Raw genomic sequence first — 19,571 nt, 5'->3', positions numbered from 1 at the left:
TCCTTTGAAATTAAATTAGTACTAGAAGGAATGAAGCAAGTTGGTTTAGCTCATTTCTACCTCTCATTAAAACAGTAACAACAATGAACAATCAGAAATAACTAAGGAAAGATTTCATACTTTATCAATATGAAATAAGGTTTCCTGTGGAGATAAGCAAAGCCCCAGACTACTTTCAAGATCTGTATCTCCTTTACAGATAATTCTGTAATTCCCTACTCACAGTCAGTTCACTGGGGAGATATTACAACGGATAAATCACAACTGGAGATGTTTACAAAATATTTTTCACTAGACTCCAGTAAACACCATCAATTAAACATAATAAAATAACCAGAAAGAAATCATGGAAATAAACATGCCAGATACAGAAAATTAATACAGTAGCAAGAAAAAGATTTTTCTATTTTGTTTTGTTTTTTAATTTTCACTAGGCATAGGTATCTGTACCTTCTATTACATCAATTCTTTCAACCGAATTCTTTCTTTTTGGTCAATAATTGGGTTGCTTAGCATTTATAATTTCCTTTCTTTCTTAATATTATAAAATAACTCTATCTTGGTGGTAAAAATTACAAATACTGCTCAAGTACATAAAAGAAAAAATGAAATTCCCCTCATCTCAGCACTCCTATACCTCAGGTTTGTAACCATCGTTAACAGGCCAGAGTGTATTTTTTTTAGACTTTTTGATTTTTGGCACACAAACACATATACACACATAGACACATACACACCTCCTCCCCACCCCCGCCCCTGCTTAAATCCTGCTATATATACATATGCTCCTATTGTAGATATTTTCACTCATGGGCATCCTGCCACGTGCTGCCAAGTCACTGCTATAGATTTAGTGCGTTTTAATGCCTTCTCTATATTTCACTGCATGACCACACCATAGTTGCTGTTGTGTTTTTTTTTAACATTTCCATGTTGCCAGATATTTTAGGTTGATTATAGTTTTCTGCTACTTACAAATAAGGCTGCAATGAATATCACAGCACATATACCCTTGCACACCTCTATTTTTCCTATGGTGCAGATTCCTAAGGGTGAAATCACTGTATCAAAGGGTATGAGCATTTTAAATTTCAAGAGATGCTGAATCTCAGAAATTCCATCCTCAGAAAAAGGCTGTATCAATTTATATTCCCAGCAAAAATGTCTGAGAATGCTCTTTTCCTATATCCAATAAATACTGAATATTGTTTTTAATTTTTGCCTGTTGATGAATTTTTAAGTATCAATTTCTTATTGTTTTAATTTCTAGTTTCTTGGTTACTTACTAGTGAAGGTGAGCAACTATTCATATGTTTATTGGTAATTTGTATTCTCCCATGATTTGCTTGTTTTTATTCTTTACCTATTTTCTGATTATTTGCATTTTTCTTATTGAATTATATAAACTTTGTATATCAGAAATAATAACTTACTATTAGAGATAAATATATATGTCTGCACCATAGAAAAATAGGTGTGCAAGGACATGTGTGAAATATATACATATATACACACATATATAAAAAACACTTTATTTTCTTTCAACTGTTTGTTGTACTTTTTTATCACAAAGGGTTTTTTTTTTACTTTTATGTAGTCAAATCTGTACATTTTCTATTTATAGCTTCTGAGTTACATGTCTTCATCAGAAGGCTTCCTGCTGTACTCCACCTCAGTCTTACAAATTATAAAGATGTTAAATTCCTTTACTATATACACATGTTTTAAAATTAAAATTTAGATCATTAATCCAACTGATTTTTGTTTTGTATATAGTGTGAGGTAAGAAATTTTCCTTCGGCTGGCGCACGGTGCGCTCACCCACTGACCTGCGCCCACTGTCTGGCACTCCCTAGTGAGATGAACACGGTACCTCAGATGGAAATGCAGAAATCTAGAAATTCCATTCGACCCAGCCATCCCATTACTGGGTATATACCCAAAGGACTATAAATCATGCTGCTATAAAGACACATGCACACGTATGTTTATTGCCGCATTATTCACAATAGCAAAGACTTGGAACCAACCCAAATGTCCAACAATGATAGACTGGATTAAGAAAATGTGGCACATATACACCATGGAATACTATGCAGCCATAAAAAATGATGAGTTCACGTCCTTTGTAGGGACATGGATGAAACTGGAAATCATCATTCTCAGTAAACTATCGCAAGAACAAAAAACCAAACACCGCATATTCTCACTCATAGGTGGGAATTGAACAATGAGAACACATGGACACAGGAAGGGGAACATCACACTTTGGGGACTGTTGTGGGGTGGGGGGAGCGGGAAGGGATAGCATTGGGAGATATACCTAATGCTAGATGACAAGTTGGTGGGTGCAGCGCACCAGCATGGCACATGTATACATATGTAACTTACCTGCACATTGCGCACATGTACCATAAAACCTAAAGTATAATAATGATAATAATAATAATAATAATAAAAGAAAAAAAAAAAAAAAAAAAAAAGAAATTTTCCTAGATGATTTCAATAGTTCATCTTTTTTCCATTGATTTTAAATGTCACCATACCTCTGTGTGTGTGTGTGTGTGTGTGTGTTTGTGTGTGTGTGTGTTTATTCTCTATTCTTCTCTATTGAGCTATTTCTCTTCTTAGGCCATCACTGCAATTCTTAAGTGCATACTGAATCGAAGGATTCGGGTCATTAATTTCTATAGAAAAGTGCAGAAATAGACTGCCTGAGACTCAGTGCTGCTAGTAAAGATACAATTTTTAGAAAAAATATCCTTCACCCAAACTCGAATTAAGCACTCAGGAATGTGCTGGGGTTGACACCAGGTATGTGAAACAGGTGATCAATTAGGCATAGATCCATATTCTCTGGAACAGGTAGGAGGCTCAAGAAATAAGAGGGAGGGGACAGAACAAGCTTCTTGAAAATCCTGTTAGAAGTCTCACTCCAGTCACTGTTCTCACAGGCAGCTGAGTGCCTTTGTGGGTTGTGAAGGCCAGGGGTATTTGTCCTCTAATTAGGACTGCTACTATGTCACCCAGTGTTGCTCTGGGCAGTCGTCTACGTGCAGTGACATTTTTGCATGCTTTACTCATATTAGATGAATTTGAAGGCTTGGTTTGTGTCTGCTAGGATCTTTCCATCATTTGTGGTCACCTTTATGATGCCCATGAAAATATCATTCCTTGAAGTCATGCAATTTGCAAATCTCAGACTTCTACACATATTCTGCTTCTCTTTCCAGTTAAAAGTGCCAGATGGTTTTAGAACTTCAAGACTAAGGTTCTTGTCTTACTCATTTTTGTATTCCTGGAGATTCTAGTACAGAGCTGAGAACCCTAGTAAGCAACATTTTCTATTTCAGTCTGAAGATCTGTTTCCTCCTATGTAAGTATGTTATAACAAACTTCATAGGTAATTTACCAGCAATCTCACACCACCCTAACGACTAAAAAGAAGTAAATGGAGGAGTAAAGATGCAAAATATCACCAAAGAGGATATACCAATGGCAAATAAGCACATAAAGAAGATATTCAATATCCTTAGTCATCAGGGAAATATAAATTAAAACTATAATGAGATATCACTGAACATCTGTCAGAATGGCTAAAATAAACAAAATAGTGGACACCACCAAATGTTGGTGAAGATACAGAGAAACTAGATCATACATTGCTGGCTGGAATATAAAAGTGTATAGCCTCTATGGAAAACCATACAACAGTTTCTCATAGAAGTAAACATATAATTACCACACAACCTACCAACTGCACCGGAGGATTTATCCCAGAGCACTGAAAAACCTGTGCATGAATGTTCATAGCAGCTTTATTCAGAATAGCCAAAAAATTGAAACAATGAGGTGTCCTTCAACAGGTCATGGTTAAACAGACTGTGGTACATCCATGCCATACTATTTAGGAATAAAAACGAACAAACAATTGATATACACAACAACCTGGATGAATCTCCAGGGAATTATGCTAAGTGATAAAAGTCAATCTCCAAAAGTTATATACTGTATGATTCCACTTATATAACATTTTTGAAGTGACAACACTTTTGAAGTGAAAAACAGCAGATTAGTGTTGGGGGACTGGAGGGCAGAGAGCTAGTTATAAAATGGCAACATGAGATATCTTTGTGGTGATGGAACTATTCTGTATCTTGACCATGGTGGTGGATATGTAAGCCTACACATGTGATAAAACTGTACAGAACCAAATACACACACACAGACACACACAACGAGTACAAGTAAAACTGGGGAAATCTGAATAAGGTCAGTGGATTACATCAATGTGAACATCCTGGTTCTGATATTATACTATAGTTTTAGAAGAAGTTACTACTGGGGGATATTGGGTAAAGGGTAGATGGGATTGTTATTTCTTATTACTAAATGTGAACCTATAGTTATCTCAAAAAATTTCAATTAAAAAATTGAAAGCACAGAAACAGTGAAGCAATTTCAGGCTTGTTAAAAACTAAATAAAATTTTTAAGACCTCAAGGTGCTAATAATACAGATGACAGAGGGATCACGTTAATAAAGAGAGTCTAACATCTGGGATTTGTTTGAAAATAATACAGGAGAGGGGTAAGTGGATGGAAGTATAGAAGGAGCATGACTGGCATGGAGTGGTGATTGCTGAGATTGTTAGATGGGTCCCTGGATGTTCATTATACTGTTCTATCTACTTTAAGGAGTATTTTAAAGTATTTAAAATAAAAAATTAAGATAAAAAAGTTTCTGATACCATGTTACAGAACACAGAATGAAGAGAATTCTAATAGTGAAAGAAACCTGAATCATTCCACCTAGTCCAACACGCTCATCTTGCAGATACAAACAACAATACACTTCTTGTTGGTGCCTTACCCAATGCCACCTAGCTCCCACTTATCCAGAGTTTCACTTTCTACAGTTTCCAATTACCCATGAGATCAACCATGGTCTGAAAATATTAAGTGAAAAATTCCAGAAATAAAAAATTAATAAATTTTAAATTGTGTGCCATTCAGAGTAGTGTGATGAAATCTCCTGCCATCCCACCTTCCTGGGACATGAATCATCCTTTGTCCAGAGTATCCATGCTGTAGACACTACCAGCTCATTAGTCACTTAGTAGCAATCTGGGTTTTCAGATCTACTGTTGTGGTATCACAGTGCTTATGTTCAAGTAACCCCTATTTTACGTAATAATGGCCCCAAGCCACAAGGGTAGTGATACTGGCAATTTGGATATGCCAAAAAGAAACTGTTAATCTCTTACTGTGCTCATTATAAATTAGACTTTGTCTTTCTTGTAAATTTGTTGGAGTTCATTGTAGATTCTGGATATTAGCCCTTTGTCAGATGAGTAGGTTGCGAAAATTTTCTCCCATTTTGTAGGTTGCCTGTTCACTCTGATGGTAGTTTCCTTTGCTGTGCAGAAGCTCTTTAGTTTACTTAGATCCCATTTGTCAATTTTGGCTTTTGTTGCCATTGCTTTTGGTGTTTTAGACATGAAGTCCTTGCCCATGCCTATGTCCTGAATGGTAATGCCTAGGTTTTCTTCTAGGGTTTTTATGGTTTTAGGTCTAACATTTAAGTCTTTAATCCATCTTGAATTGATTTTTGTATAAGGTGTAAGGAAGGGATCCAGTTTCAGCTTTCTACATATGGCTAGCCAGTTTTCCCAGCATCATTTATTAAATAGGGAATCCTTTCCCCATTTCTTGTTTTTCTCAGGTTTGTCAAAGATCAGATACTTGTAGATATGTGGCATTATTTCTGACGGCTCTGTTCTGTTCCATTGATCTATATCTCTGTTTTGGTACCAGTACCATGCTGTTTTGGTTACTGTAGCCTTGTAGTATAGTTTGAAGTCAGGTAGCGTGATGCCTCCAGCTTTGTTCTTTTGGCTTAGGATTGACTTGGCGATGCGGGCTCTTTTTTGGTTCCATATGAACTTTAAAGTAGTTTTTTCCAATTCTGTGAAGAAAGTCATTGGTAGCTTGATGGGGATGGCATTGAATCTGTAAATTACCTTGGGAAGGATGGCCATTTTCATGATATTGATTCTTCCTACCCATGAGCATGGAATGTTCTTCCATTTGTTTGTATCCTCTTTTATTTCCTTAAGCAGTGTGGTTTGTAGTTCTCCTTGAAGAGGTCTTTCACATCCCTTGTAAGTTGGATTCCTAGGTATTTAAAGTGGGCGAAGGACATGAACAGACACTTCTCAAAAGAAGACATTTATGCAGCCAAAAAACACATGAAAAAATGCTCACCATCACTGGCCATCAGAGAAATGCAAATCAAAACCACAATGAGATACCATCTCACACCAGTTAGAATGGCAATCATTAAAAAGTCAGGAAACAACAGGTGCTGGAGAGGATGTGGAGAAATAGGAACACTTTTACACTGTTGGTGGGACTGTAAACTAGTTCAACCCTTGTGGAAGTCAGTGTGGTGATTCCTCAGGGATCTAGAACTAGAAATTCCATTCGACCCAGCCATCCCATTACTGGGTATATACCCAAAGGACTATAAATCATGCTGCTATAAAGACACATGCACACGTATGTTTATTGCCACATTATTCACAATAGCAAAGACTTGGAACCAACCCAAATGTCCAACAATGATAGACTGGATTAAGAAAATGTGGCACATATACACCATGGAATACTATGCAGCCATAAAAAATGATGAGTTCATGTCCTTTGTAGGGACATGGATGAAATTGGAAATCATCATTCTCAGTAAACTATCGCAAGAACAAAAAACCAAACACCGCATATTCTCACTCATAGGTGGGAATTGAACAATGAGATCACATGGACACAGGAAGGGGAACATCACACTTTGGGGACTGTTGTGGGGTGGGGGGAGGGGGGAGGGATAGCATTGGGAGATATACCTAATGCTAGATGACGAGTTGGTGGGTGCAGCACACCAGCATGGCACATGTATACATATGTAACTTACCTGCACATTGCACACATGTACCATAAAACCTAAAGTATAATAATAATAATAATAATAATAAAAGAAAAAAAAATAAATTAGACTTTGTCACAGCTATGTATAGGAAAAAACATAGTATATATAGGGCTTAGTATTATCTATGGTTTCAGGCATCCACTGAAATATCTCCCACACCAATAAGGGGGGACTACTATAGTTAGGGGTACAGGAAGGCCTACAACCCTTATCTACTGACACTGAAACCACTGCTCTTTGTACTGTAGTATACCACTTAACTGTTAGTATGCTTCATTTGGACTGATGTTCTGAAAATCATAATCATAACACTTTGAGTTAGTTTGTTAATATTTTTATTATTTTTCTTCTATTATGTGACTTTTAAAGGATTTGGGTATACAGTGAGCCCTAGTTATACACAGGGGATTGGCTCCAGAACCCCCGACCCCGAGGATACCAAAATTCACAGACATTCAAGTTCCTTACATAAAATGGCATAGTATTTGCATATAATCTACACATATCCTCCCATACTTTAAATCATCTCTATATTAATTATCATACCTAATACAATGTAAATGCTATGTAAACAGCTGTACCTTATTGCTCAGAGAATAATGGCAGGAAAAAAGGTCTATACATGCTCGGTTCAGATGCAACCACTATAGCCCTAACTACAGTTTTGATCCTGGTTGTCTAAATCCACGGATACGGAACCCACAGATACGGGGGGTGGGGGGGGCAGCTGTATTTCATTTGATATTAAGAGTAATTGAAAAAAGAAGTCACAATATATTGATTTTTCCCAAAATGTTGCTATTTTATGAAGATATGTGTATTTAGAAAATTACATTCATTCAAGAGCTAAAAGATTAAATGGTTCACATTAATTATAGAAACCTTGATTTTATTGAATTCAATTAACAATAAGTTGACAGTGATCTCTCATTTAGAAAATCTGATACGAATTAAGCTTTACAACTAAATCCCATTAAATAGGGATCATGCTGAAGACACTTCACAGATATTTTACTGAAAGCAAACCCAAATAGTGTCTTGGGCCTTGGAAATGAGATCCATATCTCTATTTAGCCTACAGGGAAGGAAGAAAAACTTTTCTTCTATCACTAATAATCTGTATTACTATTACTGAGCAAACATAAGTAATGAGCTTTATTCATAACATCCCTTGAGGAAAAGATAGTTGATTTGTTTGTTTTCTACCAGTCAGGTCTTTAGTTCAAACCTAAAAGCACTGGTTCAAAGACAGTCCTTAGCTCTATTCAAGACTGGACACAGAAACCATCTCATCACAATGGAAAGATGCGATGTAATAAACTCTTCATTTGCTGATTTTCCTGAGCCAACGGCCATTTAATATTTTCAGAAGTGATAACAACTGATGAAGCCTTCTGATAAACCATTGAAAAATCAACTCCTCAAGAAATAAAGAATTTTTAATTATTAAAACGTTTAAAGTGAATTATAAAAATAATCTGTGGGACTTTAAGTAATCAGCTCTTGTTTTGTTTGTTTCAAGGCTCATTATCATACAGTGGAGTGGTCTTTTCACTATCTTAATTCCCAGAATGACTTTTTCCACAATCCCTGTGGCTTCTGAGTAAGTGACTGTCACAAGAACCTTTGCAAGCAACGTATTTTTTTTAGCAACTGTAAATGTTGTACGTGGTACATATCAGCGGGTTCAACATATGTCTAACAGCATCCAAGGCAACACTGAAACAAAAAAGGGTGGTTACAGATGATCCCAAGGATAATATCTTAGTGAGGCTCTCCCCTTCCCAGTAATATTATCACTACTACTACTGATTTTTTTTAAAAAGGGGGTAAAAAGGTGCCATTCTTTACTCTCCCTGCTACATCAACCAAAGTGAATTAGCAGCAGCATGGCCAACGTGGGTTCCCACTGAGAGAAAGAATCTGTTTCCTGTGCAGGATTAAATCTTCTTCTCCAGGCTGGCATGCTCAAGGGCAAGGCAGGAGGGAGGGGATGCAGAAACCCGCCAGAGCACATCTGGCAGTTCTCTGGATGTTTGCAGCTGGCTCCACTGTGCTTCCTAGACCCTGTTTCTTTTAAGACTGCATAGGAAACAGCAAGACAGCTAGTGCCTGGAGCTGGGAAGCTAGCAAACACACCAAGTAAAAGGTGGAACTGTGGAAGAGGCTATCTCTTAGAGTCCACGCTACAAAACAAAGGTTCTTTGGCAGGAGGAAATAGTAATAATGCTTAATCGCACTTATCACTTATTTCTATACATCTAGAAGTAAAATAATTAGCAGAATAGTGGATTTGAAAATCAGAAATTCTTTATGTAAAACATGACAAACCAGAGGAAGAGGGGAAAATTTTGACCTCTTGAAAAATTCTCAAGCTTCAGAAGTCGGTCAAGTGTGTTTCTCTTCAGAGTTACCCTTTACATGTGACATAAGAAAGGCCAGCACCAACTCTAACAGTTTACAGTTTTTCTAAGCCTATTGATGTACATCATGTAATTTGTTCCTCTGCTCTAGGAGGAAGGTCCAAGGTCTCCAGCGAGTAAGAAACTGAGCCAGGGCACAAAACTAAGCCTTCAGGCTCCAAGTCCAGGGTTCTTTCCAGCCTGCAAAGACCATCAGATTCTTGGGGATGGGAAATGTTAAACAGATGTATTCCTGGCCTCCACCCCCAAAATTCTAATCCAGGAGTTCTGGGATGGGTTTTAAGAATCCACTTTATAAGCAGTGTTCCTGGTGATGCTATGCAGGTCTTGCCTCGCATACACATGGAAGGTCTACTTTGTGATTCTTTACTTTTGTAGTCTATGGAATTATAAAGTCAGGAAACTCATTCACCAGGACCCAGAATTACGCCATAAACTGGTTTGCCTTCACTAGCTGCTCATCTATGTTTTGAGGACCACCATTACTTCATTTGGTCTCCTCTCGGAAGGAGCCTAAATGCACTTCCATTAACCTAAGACCTCAGCTTATCACCCCCCACTCCCAGTTTATTGCCCCATTCCTTCATCTTCTCCTATATAAAAATTTCCTTCATTTTGTCCTTTTCCTTCTAACTGGTTAGTTAATTCTTGCTAAACTATTAATGGCCATTAGTGGCTTAATATGTTACTCCTTTATCAATTATTATATTCAACAGTAGATTTGTGGCTCAACAGTAGATTTGTGGCTGATAACCCTAATCAAAAGGAATCTTTAATAGTGGAATTTGGAGTGCCAAAAAGGAACAAATTTTGCACCACACATGTAACCACCAATCTGTGAAACTTGCCTTATAAGGTATTCTGTGTTTTAACTCCAGAGCCAGAAAATTCTTCCTTGTTACCTTGCTAGAAAATAAATCAGTTTCCACTAGATTCATCCTTGCAGAAGATTAAGAACAAAGAGTCATTATTTTTATATAATATGAATAAATTTATTTGTTCCCCATATTGAATAAGCCCAGTTCTTCTAATTTTTCTTATATCTCTAGTTCCACAGATCTGCAAACATTTTTCTAAAGGGCCAAGTAGTAAATATTTTAGGCTTCTGTGTGGGCCATAGGTCTCTGCAGCTGTAGCCTGAAAGTAGCCACTGGCAACATGTAAACAAAGGTACATGGCTGTACTCCAGTGACATTTTATTTACAAAAACAAGCTGTAGTCCATAGACCTTAGTTTGCCTACCCCTGAAAATCCTAATTTTAAGGCCTTCTTTAATTTCATTTTATTATATTTTTATAAGCACTAAACAGAATTTTATTAAAGGACTTGTATCTCCATTTGGTGAACTCTTTCCCCTTTCCATTTTTTTCCTGTCTTAGGATGTTACATTACATTTCCAAGGGTCTAAGAAATTCTGAGCCTTAAAAGGACAATGATAATTAAATCCAATGGGCTGAAGTTTGGCTAAAGTCATTTTCTAAAGTAAGAGATAGCACTACCCTAATTTAAACAAGTGAGATTTTTAAATGTCTTGATGAATAAACTGCAAGTTCCTTCAGCACATGAATAAACTTCTACACTCAAATTCAGAACTGAGTAAATTTCTCTGCCAAAGAGTGAAAATGATAAAGTCTTCATAAACAGACCAAGAGGCAAGCATTGTAGGAATGTTAGAGGACTGTGAATCCTAAAGCACAGGCCCTCTCACACGTGCACAAGAAACAGCATGTCTAGGAATCAGCCAGGAACTGTTTGAGTAAGCCATTAGTTCCTTTCCTTGCTCAAAACTGTCTCTGGATTATACAGATATGAATAAGGATTTATTTGTTTCTTTGCTTGGTTTTTACCAGGAGAATTCCTTTAAGATTTCCATAAGTATCTATGACGTGCCAGGCACTATGCTTGTGCTGGGACAAAGACGTGGTTGTTGTTTTTAAATAATACTATAATATTTCAGCAGTAATGAGAACAACATGAAGCTCTCAGCTTTCTACTGGGATTCAAGGAGACACTCAAAATCTCAGATAAAAACACCTAGATTTCAGAGAAGCATAATATAGGCAAAAATAAAAAAGCACAGAATTTGGAGCTAGATGTGGGTTCAATCCCTGGCTCTGCCACTCATGGAATGGGCAGGTCATTTGACCCCTCTATGCCTCAGTTTCTTCACTTGTTAAATAAAGGCATCTTTCCCTTGTGATTAAATGAGATAATGTATAAAATGTGTATATCTGGCACATAGTAGGTATACTAATTAATCATACATTCATTCAAAAAATGTTATAGGATACACTAAATGTTCTAGATCAAAGGTGTCCAAACATTTTCTTAAAGAGCCAGATAGTAAATATTTTAGGCTTTGGGCATCATAAGTCTCTGTCAAAACCACTCAACTTTGCCATTGCAGCATGAAAACAGCCTAGATAATATGTAAATTAATGAGTGTGGCTTTGTTCCAATAGTGCATCATTAATGAACACTAAAATTTAAATTTCATTTCATTTTAATGTCATAGAATATTATTCTTTTTAAATTCTTTTTTTAACCATATAAAAATATAAAAACCATTCTTAGCTTGTGAGCTGTACAGAAATACACAGCAGGCTAAGTGCTGTGGCTCATGCCTGCAATCCCAGCACTTTGGGAGGCTGAGGCAGGAGGATTGCTTGAGCCCAGGAGTTCAAGGTTGCACACTGCACTCCAGCCTGGGTAACAGAGTGAGACCCTGTCCCTAAAGAGAAAAAAAAAAAAAAAAATAGGCAGCAGGACATAGTTGCCATCCTCTGTTCTAGACACTGTCCTGGGGCCTGGGAATAGAAGAGATAACAATAATAGATATTATGTCCTAATACAAGGAAATACATTAAACAATAATCACACAAAGAGCTATAAAATTATAATTACAACAAATACTATTAGAGAAAATGCACAGAGTCCCCAAGTACATAAAATTTTACCTCCAAATCTATGAATTTGGTTTGTGAGATTTTAATTTTTCTTTTTCAGCTTCATTCAAGTGTAAACCAGTTTTATGTAGCACTGATCATTTTAGTATCCTAATCACCCTTAACCAAGGCTTATTTTAGTTCAATGATCACAACACCTACCCAGATAGATTTTTAGGAACTGTTTTTGTCCAAGTTTACCAGATTGCCTAATCACCTAGAATCTGTCACCCCTGTCACCTCTGATTATCCAAGCTTCTTCCTGACAAACTCTTGCTGCAGCCCACTAAAAAGTGTCTGCTATACTTTCTGTTGCCCCTAGCAATAGTTTCTGCTTGAGAATGCCCCACGAGTTTTTTTCTCAGCTTTACAAATAACCCACTTATACATGTGTGCCCACTTGCATATGCATGGACAGCACACATATACATTCAACTAACTAACGTTCACTGAGCATCTACTATGAGCTAGGCACGGTGCCAGCACTAGAGATTTGTTGGCAAACAGATATGGTGTTTGCTCTCAAGGAACTTATAACTAGAGAGAGCGTGGGAGAAAAAAACATTGCATAAACAATTATTTGAATATAATGTTGTAAGTGCTATAAGAATGTAAGAATACATCTTGAGGCCTTATCCAGTTGGCAGACTTGGAAAGGCTTCTGTTACAGCACACATATCCCTTTGAATGTGAGTGAAGGCAGGGATTTTGCCTGTCTTATTGACCTACATATTCCAAGCATCCTAAACTGTACCTGGCAAATAGTAGACATTCAATCAATATTTGTCAAGTGAAATAAATAAGTGGAATGAGTATAAATTGTCTGTTGCCATTTTCATCCTATAAATCAGAGATCTCTAAACTTTTTTTATCATGACACTAGGAGTCAAAAAAGTTAAGCACTCAACCCTAATATGTGTATATTTACCTCTTGATCAATTATGAATATGTATTTCTATATGATATACTTTGTATATTATAAAATACACTAAAATATAAAAATTTTAAGGGTAAGACAAAGGTGAAGGAAAAATATTTCAAGGTCATTCTTTTAGTTGGGTGATGATCTGGGTACTAATAAAAGTAGCCCTCCTACCCAGCTCTTTGCTCAGGTACCAAAGGGCCTTGGCTGGCCCTCTACCCTCAGCCTTCATTGAGCTTCTTGCCTATTTGGCTCTTAGATTTCTGGGCCAGTGGTTGTGGCTGAATAAAGTTGCAGAAATGTTGATTTTAAGGTGCCTGTTGAAAAGTTAGCACCTCAAAATGTGACAGATGTAAACAGCAGGCAAATGAGCACACTGTTACCTGGTTTTCCCAGGACTCCAGGCTTCAGAGTCAGTGCTGCTGAGCAGCCAGCCAGTCCTGCTCACAGTCCTGGATGATCAGACACCCAAAACCAAATGTTTAGATTCCATATGCTCAGTAGTCCTGGGGCAGCAGCCTTAATTCAAAGTAGACTCTAAAGAGCCAGAGGTAATTTCCTTTCTCTTCATAAAGAACCCTGTCCTAATCTGCACAAAGTCAAAGAGCCCTGGGTTCCAAATATGTAAATCTATTCAGAAAATAAAATGCTACAGAAAACTAAACTTATTTTATTTAGTAATGGTGCAGACATTTTCTTGCCAGTAGTATTTTGATGAGAGCAATTTGATTGAATATGTAATTTTTTGTTCTTCTTTGTGTGTTTTAAATCTTGACTGTAATATGGCATTTCAAACATCAGGGTTCAGGTCTTTTTACATTGTTTTGATAGGTGATTTTAATGGCTGCAACAGATGAGAAAGATCTACAGATCCACAAAGAGGAAGTATATCACTGGCTGTACTTAGTAAATCATGATCTCATATTTCAATCCCCTTCTCTAGCTGTAAGAGGTTTTATTCAAGTTCTGGATGCCTTTCAATGAGTCATTAGTCAATGATTGCTTCATACTGTCATTAGGTATAACATACACACAGGTTAAGGGTCATCATTAATAATAGCAAATATAAATCCATATTTCAAATAATCTTAATTTTAAATTTGGAGAGCCAATTTTTGAAAGATCTAATCAGATCTTTCTGATTAGACTGTTGTTTTTACCTTTTACCATTTTTTTTTTGTTCCAGGGATTCTTTGCGGGAAGCTTTTAAAGCCCTTAGTCTGAAAAGTAAGAGCTACGTTAACTAAAATTGAATAATATCATCCCAGATATCCAGGGCACAGGTAAACTGCAATGCATAACATGCAATGGAAGGAGTGAAAATATCACTGATAGCTCCTTCCTATCGTCTAGGTCCCAGATGCCTTGCATAATTAACCTCTATGGCATCTGGTTTTCTGATAAATGCGTAGAGTGGCAATGCCAGCATCAATCCATATTTAAATATTAGTAGTAGCTGGGCACAGTGACTCATGTCTGTAATACCAGCACTTTGGGAGTCTGAGGAGGGAAGACTGCTTGAAGCCAGGAGTTCAAGACCAGCCTAGGCAATATAGCAGAACCTCATCGCTCTTAAAATAAAAATTTTATTAAAATTTTCGAAAAGTTAAATATCAGTAGAGCCTAACTTTCACAAAATCAAAGTAAATATAAATTATAGTTGCAATGTTATTTCTCACATCTCAATGGATTGTTTTACAAGCCCTCTGGGGGCATGCATTCACTTTAAAGACTCTATGCTGGTGACCTAGACCATTATTAAACAAAATTATGAAGGCAAAATTGATCCTTGGCATCTTCCACATCTTGCTTTTCATGGCCTTGCTCTCCTCTTTCAGCACAAAGCTCTTAAATCCAGCCCTCTGATCTGAAATTCACAGGCCACCTGATGAACTTACCAATACTAAATGTTACAATCTGGATATATTAATCCTACCAAGATTCTTTGGCTTTTAGGAAAAGGTTCTCTGAACATGGAAATCTTAATGAGTCACTGATCATGAAGTTTCTGTTACAGAGCCCGCAGTCTGTGGGGCAGTGACAGTGGCTTCTCTGGCACCCTTTGGAACACACCCTGTGGGTAATTGCCTACTGTACTGAGGAAAGGCCAGCCCTGTGGATGACTGTGTGAAGGGGGATATGGATATCACCAGTGCTTCATGGTCGCTTTCTCTGAGGTGACAGAAATTATTCCTGGAAGGAGCTATGTTTGACTTCCAAATGCTGGACCCTCATGTCTCCCTGTTCCCAAGCCTGGGCATTGGACTACTTTTTCTATTTGCAATGCTAATGACAAATCAACATTCAACAGAAGTTTCCAAAGAAGAAAATAAAAGAAGCTTAGGGTGGTAATACTGAATTAATGTATTTTCCTGGTTACTTATAATGGCAAAGAACTGTCTGCATAGGAAGAAAAATGCTAATTTTATTAAAGTGCTATTAAATGAGACTTTTAGCCTAACTTGCAGCACCCTGAAAAATTATATGTAGTGACTTGATTTGTCAGTTCTAACCTCTTTGGAATCATTAGCCTGCATAGTTGACACATTTGGGAAAGAAAAAAAAAAAAAAACTCCAGAACTAACTTGTTTCCTAAATGAATTGAGAAGTTGTCATTAAGAAGCATCTGCTACTTTATTGCATTCATGTAAAAGCATTCTTGTGCCTCTATAGCAGACTACTGAGCAGATGTTTTTAGAGCACTATACCCACAGCAATAGGTGTATCATAAAAAAGATAAGGAGCTACAACATAATTAATTATTTCAGTTCCTCTATACATGAATTTAACTTTTTTTAATGGATTAAAAGTTGTGTCAAGAACCTCAACTTCTAACTCAAGCAATTCACTTGCAAGAAAGTGAACACAAAATCATTTACACCAATAAATAACAAAAGGTCAGACTCAGCCTACCCAACATGACAAAATCTGAGAGTACAAGAAAGGCCTTTCCAGAGCAAATCATTCTACCACCTACCCATAGGACAGACAGAGAACTCGCCAATGGAGATCAATTTATTTGTGCCTTAAAGGTCTTCAAGCCAGGAGAATATGCATTTTCTCTGAGAATAGAGGCAAATACTTAAAACCATTATCAGCTAAAAATTTTTAAATCATAGCCAAGATTTTCAAACTGTCAGTGGGCTTACAGCATGACAGGCAGGCACAGGACTCTGGGCAGCAGAGTAGTATTTATAAACAAAACAGTGGAAATAAACAAACAGTAGTAGTGTGGTTTTAATAAATTGGTAACATGTTCCTCTTACTATAATAAAATGCCCTAACTTTAACATAAATTTTAAAACTTGAAAAGAGTGGTTAATAACCATATGAAAGTCTGCAAAAAGACTGTTCTTTAATTCAAGATCCAAGTTCTGTTTGGGGTCCATGTGTTAGAATGGGCTACTCCGAGAAGCCGACTTTGATGTGAATGTAAGTAATCTATTTGGAAAGCGATTTCAGAGCACAAGTAAGGGAATAGGGAAGCGAGACAGAAAGAAAATACCAGGTATATTAGTAAACAGCTTACCACTGGGGTAGAACTAGATAAAAGTAAATACGGGGTATATTAGTAAACAGCTTACCACTGGGGGCAACCAGGGCTGCCCTGGTTGCCAATATGATAAGCAAGCTTATGAGATAAGGCATTATTATTTTATCCAAACTGAGTCCTAAAGATCTTGGCCACACAATTTGCCTAAGGTCACAATTAGAACATCTGAGAGACTGTACAGAACAAGCCGCCAAGTATTCCCACCTGAGAGGTTAGGGAATAGAAAATGTGTATTCACCAAATCATCCCACTTACTGCTGAGGACGGCTTTGGGGTGTTAACTCCTGGAATTGCAGGGCTATCTCACACTGAGCAGACCCTGGAGTGCACAGGAACAGTAGGTGTCATGAGGATATGGATAAGGCTAGAGACCATTGCCACCAGTCTGGGCAAAAGCCTAACAGTCCACACTCTTTATCTATAATTCTGAAATCCCAAAGACTCTGAAGTTTTTTTTTAATCTTTGTATAAGTTGAGCCCCAAACTCATTTGGTGGCAAATTCTTACCTGCAGCTTTTTATAGTGTTTACTTTTTCCACTTTGTATGAATATTGTTTCACTAAAGAAATATTAATATGTTTGAGTATAAGGTACTGCCCAAATATCACCAGGAATCTAAAATAACACAGAATTTACTTTTATATAATTACTTTTCTAAAATCTCCCAAATTCAGAACTCCAAAACATATCAGGGCCCAAGGATTACGAACATGTATTTTTTTTTGGTGACCTCTACTTTGCTGTTGAATTTGTCTTGAGAATAAAATAATATTGATGAAGTATACTGATTTCCTTGGACAAAACATACTGAATAGATTAGTGAACAGTACCAAATTTTAAAATCCAGCAAAAAAACAAAAAGGAGATGAATAGGGGAGGTAAAAAGTAAAGTTTTCTAACCTCATTAGTATTTTTTATTACTGAGATTCTTGGAGCCTTCTCTTTACCATGGTCCATCATGGTTAATAGTCTTAAGATTACTATTTAAAATATTAAAACCCTACACCTTCAAAAACTCCACAGAAAAATCAAAGCCCAACCCAAAGGTAAAGATTTTAAAGTATGGCTATCAATAAAGGTCTTATTTTTTTTTTTTTTTAAAGGCAGTCTCATCATATTAACATCCACATCAGCTTCTCAAGCTCAGATGCTTCCAAAATCCAAACCAATAATCCTAATTACTGAGATCCACAATAACGAATATTTATTCATTCAATAAACATTTATTGAGCATATAAGAGTGTGCTGACTGGATTTTTAGAAATATGAAAAATAAACCTCACCATCATTCATATAAGAATTATGTAATTAGATAAGGAGCTAATTCACATAAATCATATTGATAAGTGACTACAACCCCCAGCAAATTGTGATAATGGCTGTATGAGTTGTATACATGTTCATGGGATTAGAGATGAAGACCTCAATCCCATGTACTGGAAAGGATACAGGAAGTCTCAGTTTAAAAGATGCCATTTAGTCTGAATAATGAATGATTCCGACTGAGAAATGAAGCATAGGTTATGCCAGGCAGAAGTGATGGCAGGACCTATGGTGTAAGACACTGAAGCTCATGGCCAACTTAGCAAGTCACCCTGTTTGTGTAGAACATAGACTTATATAAGAGAATTGAAATAGGACACAATTGTTACCCTGAAGTCAGACTGTAGAGAACGAAAGTATATAATTTAAACTATATTTGGTAGACACTGGGGATCAAAAGGAAGTAGATGTGAGGCAGTATAGCTTAACAAATGAACACGGCAGACTTTGGAGTCACTCTGCCTGATTTGGGACTTGATTGCACCATTTACTTAGCTATGTGACATCACAAGTTACTCAAGCTCTCAAAAGCAATTTACTCATTTGTTCAACAGAAAATGACAATAACAATATCTGGTTCATGAAGCTGTTGATGGGGCTGAATGAAATAATCTATGTAAAATATTTAGGACTCTGCTTTGCATGTAAGAAAATAATAATGTTAGATTATTGTCATTGGTGGTATGGGAGAGTAACATTATGTGAATTTTGCTTTAAAAAGAATAATCTAGCAACTAACTGAAGGACTGACTGGTAATTAGAAAGAGAAGACATACTGAGATCAGTTAGAAGGCTATTTAAATAACATGATGCTAAAGAGAGGTAATAAGAGATTTTTTTAAAAAATAAAATAAATGATTGGGAGCAGTACTGGGAAGGAGGGAACAAATGAGAGAGATGTTCCAAGAGAGTATTCATTTGTTAAAGCAAATTACTGTTGAATTTAAGGGGCCAAAGAGCAAGCTCATTCATTAGACAATACCATGGTTTTGAGACTGAATAACTAGGAAGATGGTGGTGTCATTAATAGTAAAAGGCAGTACTATTTTGGAGATGCTGATTTAAGGCAATGTAAGTCCTACAGAGTACTGAATTTTTAGATCAAAAGTCTAAAGAGAAATGGGGACTATAGACATGGTTTTAATAAAAGTTACTAGTATTCAGCATTAACTATGTGCTACATGAATACTATAAACTATACATACCAATATGATAAGCAAGCTTATGAGATAAGGCATTATTATTTTACCCAAACTGAGTCCTAAAGATCTTGGCCACACAATTTGCCTAAGATCACAATTAGTAAGAGGCAGAACTAGAGTTTAAAGTGTATATAACTTTAAAGCTCGTATATATTTTGGATTTGAGTCATTAGCATAAAAAGAATATCTGGAACAACTAAAGTAGATTAAATTTCTAATA

General features: G+C 36.6%; 1 protein-coding gene across 10 annotated transcripts in view; it reads right to left on the bottom strand.

The window, feature by feature from the left end:
* The window catches only part of ATG10 (autophagy related 10), a 291,958-nt gene that overhangs the window by 101,511 nt on the left and 170,876 nt on the right, over nucleotides 1–19,571 (bottom strand). The window lies entirely within an intron of this gene.

This window comes from Pongo abelii, chromosome 4, assembly GCF_028885655.2.
Source record: "Pongo abelii isolate AG06213 chromosome 4, NHGRI_mPonAbe1-v2.0_pri, whole genome shotgun sequence".
NCBI classification, from domain to species: Eukaryota; Metazoa; Chordata; class Mammalia; order Primates; family Hominidae; genus Pongo; species Pongo abelii.
The sequence above is the reverse complement of the archived record's forward strand: the minus strand, read 5'-3'. Positions and strand labels throughout refer to the sequence as shown.